At 40.1% G+C, this 15119-nt stretch overlaps 1 pseudogene; it reads left to right on the top strand.

Moving 5' to 3' along the window:
- The first annotated feature begins 7731 nt into the window (after window positions 1-7731).
- LOC131737574 (uncharacterized) overlaps window positions 7732-15119 on the top strand; it is a 37687-nt pseudogene continuing 30299 nt past the window's right edge.

Genomic DNA, 15119 nt, shown 5'->3' with positions numbered 1-15119 from the left:
TCAGGAATGCCGAGTCCGGCAGGTCGAGGCCTTTGCAAGTCCTTTCCCCGTGGAGTATTTCCGTGGAGTATGGAACCGGCGCCCTCTGCTGGAGTCTCTCGGCAACACAGGTAAGAATCACGCAGCCTCCCTCTGCTGGAATCTGGCTGCGACACAGGTAAGAAGAAGGAGACACCCTCTGCTGGAATATCTCTGTAACACAGGTGAGTGTACGGAAGACTCCCTCTGCTGGAGTCTCTCTGCAACACAGGTCAGGATAACGCAGACTCCCTCTGCTGGAATCTTGCTGTAACACAGGTAAGAACAAAAAGACACCCTCTGCTGGAATGTCTCTGTAACACAGGTGAGTGTCAGAAAGACTCCTTCTGCTGGAGTTATCCTTATTGTCCACGCCACCTGTGGAAACTGTTGTTCATGTCTGTTACAATAAAACCATGTCCAAAACCCCAGACTGTTGCCTTAGTTCTTGCTGTTACAGCTCGCTATTTTAGCTGCGCATGAATGCGCGCTTTCTCTCCCAGTCCCGAAGTAAATACACATCCACCTACAAACGGCAGTTGTGACGGTTCCCAATCATCACGGAAACTGCAGAATTATTTTAAATTCGTTACCGATAGACAGCATTTCTCGTCCAGTATTTCATAAAAATAAATTAAACCTTATCAAAACAAAAGACTACCTCGCCAAGAGGATAAACGCCCACAGTAAAACAAAACACAGCTTTTGCTCAAAACGAAATCAAACGTTCACTTTACCTTCCAATAACACGTAATGTACTTTCAACTCTCTGAGAACTGTTCAGCAGTACACAGCGGCGGTGCTCCCCACAATCACCTCCGCTGTCCCGCTCCGCTTCCCTTTATACCCAGAAACCCCGCCTTGCCTATTAATGCTAGGGTTCCTGGGTTGTATAGTCTTTCAAATGGCGTCGCCATTTCTTAAAGGCGACGCCGCTCTTTCTTACAATATATACTTAGTTATTTTTTAACATGTGTCATCAGCAGTCCTAAAAGTTTACAGTTTAAAACTTCAGACAGAAATATTGTATGCAAAGATATTTTTGCATGAGTTCAGGAGCTACTCTCCAGTTGTAATTGCCTGCCATTGACACATCTAATGTAGGCTAGATCAGTCAAGGTGTCTTTACATTGGTAGGCATCGCAACCCTCTAGCACACAGCAGTGTATTGCCAGAAAAACAAAAGGAAAAGATCTGAAGTGTCAGATCACAAGATGGCACTGGCTTTTACTATAAAGACACTGGCTGGCTAAACTTATCTATGGCGCCTATTTTCAGGTGAAAGTACCTGAACACAGATTGTTCAAATAAAAAAATACAAAAACTGTATTTGAGTAATTGTAATAAGCACTACTCAGAATCATTGCAAACATCATCCAAAGGGTCCAAAAAAACAAACAAACAAAAAAAGAAACTGGAAATTTAAAGTATGTGCAGGAATTTATCACTGTTGTAAAGTCTAATTAAATTGTTTAGAGCACAAGCATACACATGTTTGTCATAATATTCCATGATAGGCTTTAGTATGTATATCTGTGTCAAGAATCCATCAGATGGCCTTTAATAGTTTCTTGAAACTGTTGACGATAAAGAGTCCCTGCTATTGATCCTATGAATATTGCGAGTTCCAAAGACAAAAGTCATACAACCATTTATTGCAAAAAGTCAGAGACTCTTGCTAATAATGAGAATACTTTGCCCACTATACTGGCCTTTAAAACATCAATCAAACAGTATAAATGAACAATCTGGTGATGAGCTAGTGTGAGTAGGCAAGCTGTCTATCTCAGCTGAAAAATGTACCGTTCATGTATGTCTCCTTTGCTTCTCAGAGAAAAGCTTGAGAATCCATTTTACTTCTCATTTAAATGTAATATAATTCTCAAATGTTTACCCTGAAACCACTGCTGGAGAAACCAAATAAGAAACAAAATGGATCTGTTTCATGGAAGGCATATTTCAGATATGCCATCAGAGATATATTAACTTTAATAAACAATATACAGGAAACTATATATATATTGTAACAGTCATACACGGGTACTATGTGAGTCTTAGGATGCAAAGGGTCCTGTGCCCGGTAACTATTTCTGCAGGCGCTAGGGGCAGTGTAGGGACTACAAAGTAGACCACATAGTTTTAGTAATGTCTGCAAACCTGTAGACAATTAATGATTAATTGGCTACCCTTTAAAAAAAGGACAGGTGCAGCCATTGAGAGAGAAAGTGAGAAGGAAGGTGTGTTAGAATTGGAGCAAACTCTGACAACTGTTTTTCTTGCGGGTAAACCGCTTAGCCGTCCTGTGGTTAGTTAGGGCTTGTGAAGTAAAAGTGTAGTTAGTGTCTTTGAAAGAAGATAGTTTTTTTGTTTTGTTTTGTTGTTTGTTTATTGGTGTTGCATATTAAAAATAACAAAGAACCCCACAAGGGTTAATTGTACCAAACTTCAAGTTTCTGCTGTTATTTACTCCCATACCCAGCCTCACCATGCCACAATATATATTAGATAGCGACACGACGGTACCCGGGTCTCTTTACTACACGGGTTACGATTTATTAATTTGAGAATTTAAAGAAAATTTAGAAAATATGAGAATACAGTTGTAAGCTTGCGTAATAAAGACAACATTAAAACAAGCTTTTGCATTAACCCATTTCTCAACTGACAGGATATCAGTGTTTTACAGAAAACAATAACACACAGCGAGCGGCAAGTACACTTCAATAATAATAACTGTGGCGACTATTCTTCTCAGGAACTAAATTGGACAAAACAAAATAACATAACAACAGGGCTCTACGGTGTGACTAATTTGGTCACATATTTGCTTGTGCGAAAAATACTAGAAATTACTAAAGGTTTACTATAAAAAATAAACATGAATTTTTTTTAGCTGAAAGTATATTTTAAAAAATCAGATCTAAAGGGTGCGTTAAATTCATTGTTGCTCTGCATCGCTGGGACAGAAGTTGGTGCTCATCGGTGCGTGGAATTTAACAACAGTTTTGGTGAATGAACATAGCTGATAATAATAATAGAAAGATTGCTGCTGTGGTTGACCTGTGCGAGCTGAAAGCTTATTGGGACGAAGGTTTAGTTATCTTTAACTGACTAATTAGGAGCTAGCTTGTTGTTACATTAAAATGTAGAAAGCAGCTAGCCTGCAACTGTAAATATTTACAAATATGAATATATTAACGGATACACTTTCAAATACAGTTTGCCCACTTTTCAAAAGATTTGGTTTTCAGTGCAATGGCTACTCACTTATAGACAGTTTGAAAACTTGTCAAACCAAGATGAGGAAAATAACAAATTATTTTCATGTGATTGGAGAAGTTTCAAAAGAAACCACGATGAACAATGAGCAATGAAGGTATGTTAGAAGATGAAAGTGAACAGGAAACTTCGAAAGGGGCTAGATTACTTAGATACAATGTCTTCACAGTTGGCGGAGAGTAGCAAAAGAAGTTCAACCAACTTCTTTTGCTACTCTCAACCAACATTGACTAAAAGATCACTGGTTTAAGTTTGACAGTGTTAAAAAAAATCCATGTTTCCCACGTTTTGTCAGGATGCAGGGGAACTTATGACAGGCAAGGCTGCATTTTAACAGGGAGCCAGAAGTTCAAACAGCATGACTTTCCCACTACCATGCAAGCTGGAACAGGCAAGTAGCACATTCTGAGGAAGATGGTACAAGGCAATAATTTCATTTTGAAAAAAAAAGATTTTGTTGATGCAAAAGTATTAAAGTGCACAAGTGTTATGTTAGAAAGGAAGAAAAAAGATTTGTAGACATTCAACAATAAATTGCTTGGATGCCATTGCTATGTATTGTGATAAAAGTAGGTGTGCCAGTATGCAGCGTAACGCATTTTGGTGCAGCAAACCAACTGTATTATCACAGATCGGCCAGTATAGACGAACAGTAGTTTCTAGGTTTGGAAAATGGCCGACGGAGCCAGATAGGAGAATTGAACTTCACTACCCAGAAATGCTTGCGACGCCAGGCAGAGTGGAAGCTGGGAGCAAAAAGCAAATATAGGGGGATGTCAAAGAAAAATAAAGCGTAGTATGTGTAAGAAATTGTGCGGGCTGGATCGATCAAAAGACAAAAAATGTTGTGTTCCAGTGTATGTTTAGGTAGCGCTCCTACAGAGCTAGGTGTTTGTTTGTTTGTTTTATTTTCGTTTTACCACTCTGGCTGTTTAAAAGAAGTACGAAGAGTATGAAGAGTACAAAGCAACACGCAAAACGCGCAGATATAGCAAAATAATTGTGTATTGTACAGGACTGATAAGAGACTGTTTTGCAAACTAAACCTGAAAAAGAAAAGTCAGACCAAGTGATCTTATGACCTGCACGTCTATCAGAGACATTGACTAAATAAACTGTGCGCCGTTCTAGTGTATGGAAGTGGGGTTTTGAGAAGAGAAAGTTTCTGAAGGATTTAAGAAAAAACACACGGATAGATTTGAGTTGAAACTTTCCTTTATTTTATTATTATAATTCCAAACACCCGGTGTGGTCTATACACCGTAATGCCAGGGACAGTGTGGAGCGTTGCCTGAATATCTCCCTCCAAGAGACTTTGCTGGACCTGAAAAACAAAAGTATAATACATTACAAAACCAGGGCCTAGAGGCAGAGGGTCTTAATTACAGACCTATGCAACTGATACTTACCTTACCCGACTCTGCTGCCAGTATCCACCAGGGTGCCACGACGTCTACTTACATGTCTACATGGACTGTTCTGGAGTGCCGTCTGCTGGCCCTGTGAAAGAAGTACAAAGAGATTCATGTTTTTTTTCACTATCCTGTGGATTATAAAAACAGAAAACATGGAAACAAAATAACAGTTAGTTAAAGCGTTTACTTACCTTGAAACCTGGATTATAAAATAAAATTGTTTGTATTATTTTATTTTATTTTGAGCTCTGACTGTTTCCCTGTAATAAAACTGGTTGCACTCAAACCCTGGGGTCCGGCTCAATACTTACCGTCACACTTCATCAACCTTGAACTAATCCTTCACAGTATTCACAAGACATAATTTCTGATCAGGAACGGCACTTTATTGTTACATCCAAACAGACGCATGTAGGAAAATAAATTTGACAAATGATTTTTTTTTTTTTTTTTTATCAAAAATACTTTATACTGTATCTATAAAAGAAAATAATGTTAATACACTCATATAAACATTAGATACAAGCAAGCAAAAACGTGCAGGTCGCAGCATGCCCTAATGTATACGTTTCTATCATAACACAGACATCTATGGAGTCAAATCAAATAATCTCCTGGTAAGGGGGGAACGCGTCCAAATCTATAACATTCTATAGTGCGACACATTTCAGCTGTTAGAAACTGTTTCAAACTAGTTCTTTGTTTGTGGTGTTCTGTTTTCACACTGTGTCTCCACTCTTCCACACATCTTGATTAGACACCTGTAACTTTGGCTCTCTACCCAGACGCCAAGATACGAGAGACTGCAAATGTCTAGTTTTTTAGAGAGATAGGAAAATTGCAGAGTCTTGTTTAGCTAGTTACATGTGCTTTAAGATGTATCAAAATATGAAAATATAAAAACTCATACAAATATGAAAATTTTAACATAGACGTAAAGAAGCTTATAATCAAATACATAATTTATACTTTATGAAGAATGTAATCTCCTACACGCACATGTCTCTTTTGCGACGGCTGTCAAAACCCAGCTGGCTCAAATTAAGGTAGCTATTGCGACAGTCCGTAATGTAATAGCAGTGCTGTACCAAAGTACTGCATTCGTTTTAAAACTGAACATAACAGCCATGTTAACAACAACAACAGCAGCAGCAGAATATGGCCAATATATGTTGCAAAGAATCCTGCAGCATTATTATTATTATTATTATTATTATTATTATTATTATTATTATTATTATTATTATTATTATTATTATTTTGATGTTTCCTGTATTGAAAAAGGTTACATTAGTCTACAGATCTGAAGGGACTAAAATGTTTGTGTACTATATAGTATTTAAATACCTATCATGCACTTAAAACATTAATTTTTTTTTTTAATCATTACCCGAAAAAGATCTGTATACCCGGGTATTTTTCACTGCGGATACCCAGTTCCAGATTTTGTACCGGTGCCGACCTCTAATAGTATCTCAACAGTACATATACTTTCCATAGCAACAGTCCTCAGAGCAACCGGTATGCTCTACACTGACATGCACACCTTCACAAAGATAAAATATACTAGAAGCGTGTTTCCGTCAGCTTTCTCAAGAAGATATTCACTATATTCTAAATGAAAAAGATGCTAAAAACACAAAAGCTGCAACAAAAACACCATCTTTCAGCAATATTTTCATTCCAATCACAGACTTAGAGAAACATAAGACTCAAGACCTGGACTGCCTTCTGTAAGAATTCTGAGCTGTCGTCCAGTAACCAAATGCAGATAAAGCTGTCTTTCAAGGTTTAATATAACATACATGGACTGGATAATTCCTGTTTTGTGGAAACTGTTATCCCCTCATGTTGATATAGTGTCGTGCAGGGGACAATATAATCCCCTGACAGACAATGCAGTATATCCCTTGGGAGCAATAATTTTCCACTATGTCACAAGTCCAGTCCATATTTGTAAATAGTGTGGCATGGCGGAAGTGTTGGAGAAGGTGTGTGTTTATGTCCGTGAGTGTTTGTGTAGACCGTTTGTTTTGGCCCGTGTGCCTTTTTTGTTAATGTGTTTTGTTTAATGTAAATGTTAATAAACGTGCGCAATACCGCTTAAACTGCAGCTTCTTGGTTCTCTGCCTCCCTGCTGGTAACATTGTGGGCCGTTACACCACCCTGTCACAATAGTATATTAAGATTTTCATGCCCACATATATAGAGGATAGTAGTAGTTTCTTCATGATTGGGGATGTCTGTCGCCATCCTTATGAGTAAAATAAACACAAAACTGAATAATGAATGTTGATAGGGTATTCTATTTAAGTAACAAGTACAATGTATGGAAAATAAATTAAACAGTGAATTGCTTTTCTTAGGTCAAGTTCTGCATTTGCTTAGCAATGTAGTGTAATTTGGAACAGCATGATTCACCCAGTCATTCTGTGGTGGGACTTGAATTAATGCAAGATAGATTCCATAATTAACATCCAAAATTACAGCAGCATTGAATACGAAAAACATATTCTTATCTCCCATCACTATTTAGTTGATTTACTCTTTTCATATCAAACACTTTAAGATATAAAAAAAAAATGGCACTGACAGCGCCTGCATTTCACTGACCCGCTTTGCGGAGGTGATAGACCCACGAAGAAGGTTGTCTTCACAGACAGATACTCTTGGATACTCTATGGAGTATATGGGCTCAAACGGGGCCTTCGTGAGAGCCTCCAGTACAATACCAAGGCTCAATTCAGGGAGAACAGTCCTCCTGGGAGCGCCTTTAAAAAATCAAGTAGCCAAAAAATGCACACCCAGAGATACCGAATCTATAGGGGCATGGCATGCAGAAATAGCTGAATGTGCGTCGCCTGCGGGACAACAAGTTCCTCTGAGCCCACATCAAAAGCCTGAAGGCAATGTGATGCAACCCTGGGGACCATAGGCCACCCTGGTGGTTGACATATGCCACCACTGTTGTGTTGTCCGTCTGGACCAACACATGTGTACCTCTTAGCATTGGGAGGAAATGGCGGAGAGCAAGGGAGACCGCCTGCAGCTCCAGCATGTTTATATGCTGGGACATCCAGTGGTACGACCAGGATCCGCGGACTCCTCTGCCTTCCCAGACTGCCCCCTAACTCAAGTTGGAGGCATCTGTTGTCACCACTTGGCATTTGAAAACCACTCTGTGATAGAGAGAGAAAGGATCATTGCTGTAAATCCCCCTCCCAATTAGAAAGGGCGCTGTGTAAGGGGGAAGGTATGCTGCCTCCTAGATCTGCCACCTCGGTGGTAGGTAGAAACCGGAAGATGACCATATTAGGAGGGGCGCGTAGCTGCAAGTAATCAGGACGATTCCATTGCATTCAGCTGCGGGGCAGTCCTCTACTGGAGAAACCATGGCGACGCGTTGACTGCAGGGGGGATTTTGCTGGGTGCAAAGGGGAAGCAGCTACGTCAGTTCCTCCCCTTGCGCTGAGAAAGTGAGAACGACCGGCCGGAGCTAGTGTTTGTGTACTATTCTGTGTTACGTGTCTGTTTGTGTTTTAGTAGAGGAGCAGGAGGACGGGAGGCTGTAGCCGGACAGCCAGCATTAACCCCAGAGCACGCCCCTCACCACACAGCACGACACCGCACAGCGCACGCACCACGATCCCCGGAGGAAAAGAGCACAGTTTTCATGCACAGAGGATTGTGGCTAACGGCGTGTCTTTTTGTTTACTTTTTGGACTTTGAAACTTTTTGTTATTTTGCCCCAATACCATCGATTGGTAGCGGGGCTTATTATTGTTTCATTTTTGGATTACTTTTTTAACTTTCTGTTGGATTCTAATAAATATTATTATTATTATTATTATTATTATTGGGAAACGGCAGCCTGGACATTGTACTCTTTTGCACTGCACCAGTCATCCTTACCACACACTCCCATATGTACACCCTTGTGCAGTTGAGAGATCATCCTCCACCAGCATAGGACTGCCAAGAACGTATGAGACAGCCGACAGTGTCTGTCGCGCTTGGGATGTAGGTGGAAGGCACTGAGCCACGCTTGTAGCGGACACATGCAAAGTATACCCAGCTGAATGGCCGATATGGCTGCAGCCATCAGACCCAACAGTTTCTGGCACAATAGGAGGGAGACCTGCGATCCCTGTCTAAACAGGGAGAGGCAACCCTGTATAGCTGCTGCTACTGTCGTCCGACAGGTATGAGCGCATCGTACTGGAGTCCAGCCGGAGCTCCAAGTACGTTGTGCACTGCACCGGTGTAAGCCGACTCTGCATCGTTGATGGTGAGGCCAAGCCTCACCAGATGCTCTGTCACAACCGCTGTGTGGGCCACTGCTCACTCGTGGAACTGACAACAGATCAACCAGTCGTCAAGATAGTTTAGTACTCTGATCCCCTGCAGCCGCAAGGGGGTCAGGATAGCATCCACGCACTTTGAAAACGTACAAGGAGCTAGCGAGAGGCTGAATGGCAGCACAACAAGCTCGTAAATGCTTCCCTGAAAGGCGAAGCGGAGATACTTCCTGTGCTGTGGACAAATGGGAACGTGAAAGTAAGCGACCCGTAAGTCCATGGTGGTGAACCAGTCACCCGGCCGGACTGAGTGGAGAATGTGACAGTGAGTCAGCATCTGGAACCTCCTTTCTTTTAAAAACCCATTGAGAAGCCTCAGGTCTAGGATGGGGCAAAAGCCACCATCTTTTTTGGACACCAGAAAATACCTCGAGTAGTATCCCTCTCCATGTGAGGTGGGGTCTACGAGATGAATGGCTCACTTGCACAGCAAGGTGGGCATTTAAATGTTTTTTTTTTTTTGTAAAATGCTCCTAGAAAGTTAATGATTGGTCTTGTGCACTGCCGCCAGATGATGCGGTTTTGACTGGTCTCTGTTAAGTTTATTAGATCAATTCATTTGCTCCCTTAATATGTGCTGCTGTTCTTTGTGTGTGTGTGTATATATATATATATATATATATATATATATATATATATATATATATATATATATATATAATGTGTCTAACACTTGCACACCCGAGCTGAACCGAGCCAAGTCGGAACCAAACCGAGCCCACCCAGCGCGGGTGTGTTCGCGTTACTGTTCAAAGTAGAAGCTGCACTGTGGAACGTGACGTCAAATTCAGTGGACACAGGCGCACAGAGGAGTGGCGTGGATTTGTTTTGAGAATGGATCACAAGGTCGTACTGTCCAAAAGATTTCACAGGAATTGAGAAATATGGGACTAAAACACAGCGCCAGTGCTTAATTTGTAAAGAAAGTGGTGCCAGAGTGCAAGCAATGACAATAATACCATCCTTAAGAACCGTACATTGCTGGTTTCCACAGTCTGCACTATTATCAGCGATGTGTAAGCAACAGAAGCTGGTAGATTACAAAAACAATTAATTAAACTTAGGTCGTTATTATTTTTTTATTGTTTTGGTTTAATATAGTATAGCAGGATAATGATCCTATTGAAGTAGGTTACAATATTTTTTTTCATTAAAAAGTTGTCATTGTTCTTTGTTGAAATTAATGTTCAGCTTTCATATTTTGTTATGTACTACTCATTTAATGAAACCAAGTAGTGTAAGAGGTTCCTTGTATCGTTCATGGCGTTTTTCAAATCAAGTAAGCTTATTTGTGTATAAAAAACGACAACAAAGTTGCAGTCAGTGTCATCTTACTAAAGGCACTCAAGCTGAAATCGTAAAGTAATTTAAAGTCGGCTACAAACGTGGCAGCGGAATGTCTCTCTTTAGCACGCACGCAAGAACTTGCAGACTTCATACAACTGTGATGAGAATTTAAAACAAAAGCATTTTATGAGATTTTTAACTAAAGGTACCGGGAATATGACTCTGCATGCCCAGAGGTTCCGGGGCTGCACCCCGGCAAGCCACAAGACACATTAAGCGCTGCGAAGCACAAAACAGTGTTGTGAAATAATATTTGTTTGTATTTGTTTTTCACATGTTTCTGAATGCAAATACAAACCGAATAATTTAATTTCATATTATTAAAATTAGATTAACTACTATGACTAATAATAACTTTAAAACATCTGATCATTTCCACATACGCAAGGCATGGGTGGGGCAGCTGTTTCATTCTGGTTTCCATGGCAAGGCAAGGGGCGTTTCTATCCTTATCCATAAAGGATGGGCAGCAGTGTGGAGTAGTGGCTAGGGCTCTGGACTCTTGACCGGAGGGTCGTGGGTTCAATCCCAGGTGGGGGGGGACACTGCTGCTGTACCCTTGAGCAAGGTACTTTACCTAGATTGCTCCAGTAAAAAACCCAAATGTATAAATGGGCAATTGTATGTAAAAAATAATGTGATATCTTGTAACAATTGTAAGTCGCCCTGGATAAGGGCGTCTGCTAAAAAATAAATAATAATAATAATAATAATAATAATAAAGACACTCCTTTTGTTGCTTCTCAGGTGACCACAGATCCAAATGGTCTTTTTGTCATTGTGTCACGTAAACTTTTCAATACCCCACTGTTACTTTCTAATGTATACACCCCTAACTGGGATGACTATCAATTTATTACTAACTTCCTACCCTCTCACCACTTGATCCTGGGAGGTGACTTTAATTGTGTATCGAACCCAGCCTTAGACCACTCCTCCTTAAGGCCTGTCTTGCCTTCAAGGACCTCTCAAGCTATTTCCTCCTTCCTTGTTCAGTATGGGATTTCTGATGCTTGGCGCTTTCTTTCTCCTACTTCAAGACAATACTCTTTCTTTCCTCTCCACCATACTTTTTTTTTGGATAACAAACTGCTCACTTCTATATCTTCTTGTACCTACAGCACTATTGTTATCTCTGACCATGCCCCCTTAGAATTGGGAATTATTTTTCCTGATGGAAACGTTCCGCAAAGTAACTGGCGCTTCAGCCTCCTGATCAGAGTTTTGTTCAGTATATTTCTTCACAAATATCTTTCTTCTTAGATATTAATTTTACTCCTGGAATTTCTTCTTCTACTCTGTGGAAGACCTTTAAAGCCATTAGTGGACAAATGATTTCATACACTGCCCAGGCCAATAAGGGACGAGAGACTAACTGATCTAATTTTGAAGTTGGATCAGAAATATTCCATCTCTCCTACCCCCAAATGTATAAAGAAAGATTGAACTTACAGACAGTTTGATTTGCTGTCAACTACGCAAGCACATCAGTTAAGACAGGCTGCCACATCCCATTTAATTACTCAAATCCATATTAACTCTGTTTTTACTTCTGTTCATCAACAGGAGATCAATGACCAGTTCAAATTATTTTATTCTACACTCTATAGCTCAGAATCCCCAGGAGACCTCTCCTTTATAGATTCATTTTTCCAGGAACTTACTATTCCCACTATTGATCCCCAATCTAAAGCTGGTCTGGAAGAGCCCTTTTTCATTGAGGAAATTAACCAGGCCATTACGAGAATGCAAAGTGGCAAGTCACCTGGTCCTGATGGGTTTTCTCACAGTCTTTACCTGAAACTCTTTGTCAAGCTCCAATTTTATTTTTGATTAAAAATGAACAAGGACCCCCTTGATTGCGGCTCATACCACCCTATTTCCCTCCTTAATGTCAACATCAAAATTTTAGCAAAAGTACTGGCCTGTCGTCTTGAGTCAGTTTTGCCCTCCATAATTTATTTAGACCAGATTGGCTTTTTTTAACATTTGGCACCTGCTAAATGTTATATACTCCCCATCAACTTCGCCCACCCCAGAAATTCTACTCTCACTTGATGCTGAGAAGGCCTTTGATCAAGTTGAGTGGGATTATCTCTTTTCTGTCCTCCAGAGGTTTGGTTTTGGCCATAATTTTATCTCCTGGATCAAGTTGCTTTACTCATCCCCTCTAGCTTCTGTTCGAACTAACAATACTTCCTCTAAATACTTTCCACTCCATCGGGGCACAAGACAGGGTTGTCCTCTTTCTCCCTTGCTTTTTGCCATTGCTATTGAACCCCTCTGTATTTTCATGCGTGGCAGCCGGGATGTGCAGTGCGTGGTTAGAGGGGGGCGAGAACAGAAAATTTCTCTGTAAGCAGACGACATTCTTTTGGATATTTCTGATCCCGCTTCCTCTCTACCTCATGTTCTTTCTATTCTAGATCAATTTGGTAAGTTCTCTGGGTATAAATTGAATCTTAATAAGAGTGAAATGTTCCCCATTAACTCAGCTGCTATAAATTATCCTCTCTCTACTCAAAATCACTTCTAACAAGTTCACATATTTGGGTATTACAATAACACAATTAAGGAGGTCTTATAATGACCTCCTTAAATCTAATTTCACTTCACTACTGGAACGCACCAAACAAGACTTTGTGCGTTGGTCTGCATTACCTTTAACGCTTGCTGGCCGTATTAATTCTGTAAAGATTAATACACTACCCAAATTCTTATATCTTTTCCAATGTATTCCAGTGTTCATCCCCAAATCCTTTTTCAGTTCTCTTGACCAAATTATATCCTCTTATATTTAGAAACCGTCTCGTAGTTTTTCTACAGAAACACTACTGGTCAGCTAACATTCGTAGCATTGCCTACTGGCTACACTCCCATCATCACCAGGCTGGTCCTGAATGGCTATGTATGGAAGCAGCTTCATGTCAGTCCACATCTCTATCTGTCCTGCTTTTTTCCTCCTTACCTCTTTCTACCTCTCAATTCAGTACTAACCCACTAGTCCGACAGTCACTCAGGATTTGGGCACAGTTCAAAAAGCATTTTGGCTTGCAACCTATTTCTATGTTATCCCCCATTGATGCTAACCACCTTTTCCTTCCTTCTCTGGGGGACCTGGCCTTTCATATTTGGCATGAAAAAAGTAGTAACTTTAAGGATCTATTTATTGATGATAATTTTGCTTCATTTGATCAGCTTTCACAAAAATGTAATCTTCCCAGAACTCATTTTTTCCTTTACTTACAGGTCCGAGATTTTGTTAGAAACAAAGTTGCACAATTTCCTCTATTACCCCCCAAATCCCCTATTGATTCTATACTCCCCATCAACAGAGCCCTGCTCTGCCACACTCCCACAGTCCAAAGACATGCTGTCTAGGTTGATTGGTTACTCTAAATTGCCCACTGTGTGAGTGTGTGTGTGTGGGTGGTGCCCTGCGATGGACTGACGTCCCGTCCAGGGTGTAGTCTCACCTTGCTCTCTGTGTATGCCGGGTCAGGCTCCGGCTCACCGCGACCATGTAAAGGAGTAAGCGGTTAATGATAATGGATGGATGGATGGATGTTTATGTATATCTGCTCTTTTTGAAAAAAATAAGAAAAAAGTTTAATTTCAATGTAAATACGGTGTTTCTGCTGTGAAAATATTATGTATGATGTTCATAAATAAAAATATTAATAAATAAAAATATTAAGTTGTATCCGATTGTTTGTTTTTCATTTTCATATCGAAGCCGTTTTAAAATGGAGCCGCACATTTTGCGGGTGTGGCGGTTGTGTGTAGTCCGAAATCCTGGCGGTTCTAGTGTTAAATCGTTGTGGGAAGCTGATTTAGGTTTAAATTTTTCAGATGAGGATTGGGAGCGAATCCTATCTTGGGTTCATTCCTCCTCTGTCTGTGCCAGACATGGACTGATCCAATTTAAAATTTACACCGTATCCACCTGTGTAAAAAAAATCCCAGATTTGGATTCAACCTGCGACAGATGTAAACAGGCGCCCGCCTCCCTTATTCATATGTTTTGGTCTTGTCCCAGGTTTGCTCCTTTTTGGACCTTTATTTTTTAAACATTTTATCAAATTACTGAAACAAAAATGGACCCCTCCCCACTTTTTTGCACTTATTGGTGTCGTGCCAGAAGACATCCATCTGACCAAACTGCAGTGAGATTCCCCGGCTTCTGCGACTTTGATCTTGTTTAACTGGAAGCAAGCTGCCCCACTATCCTATATACTCTGGGTTAAGGATGTCATGCATTTCCTTAGGCTGGAAAAAATTAAATGTTATGCATCATGGCAACCCTTTCTAACATTTTTTGATCAACTCCAGCATCCTCTTACTCCTTGAGTCTCCACCCAGTGTTGTGTTTTATTTATTTTCTTACAACTAGAATGTGACTCTCTAACTGTTGCTTTTTTTTTTCCTTGGGGGGTTGTTGTTGTTTTGTTTTGTTTTGTTTTTTGTTTACTGGTGTGTGTTTTTTTTATTTATATGAAACTAATATATAGTGATTATTTTTATTATGAAACATAATTTTCCTTGTTTTTCCTGCTCTAAACTGAAAACCAATAAAAAGATATTAAAAAAAAAAAAAAAAAAAAAAAATGAAACTAGCTTTTCTAGTGGCAAATCACAGTCATTTCCACTGTGGATTGCATTATAAATTATACAAACTGCACCGATCTCAAAGACACCCAGC

This window comes from Acipenser ruthenus, chromosome 7 (genome assembly GCF_902713425.1).
Source record: "Acipenser ruthenus chromosome 7, fAciRut3.2 maternal haplotype, whole genome shotgun sequence".
NCBI lineage: Eukaryota > Metazoa > Chordata > Actinopteri > Acipenseriformes > Acipenseridae > Acipenser > Acipenser ruthenus.
The sequence above is the reverse complement of the archived record's forward strand: the minus strand, read 5'-3'. Positions and strand labels throughout refer to the sequence as shown.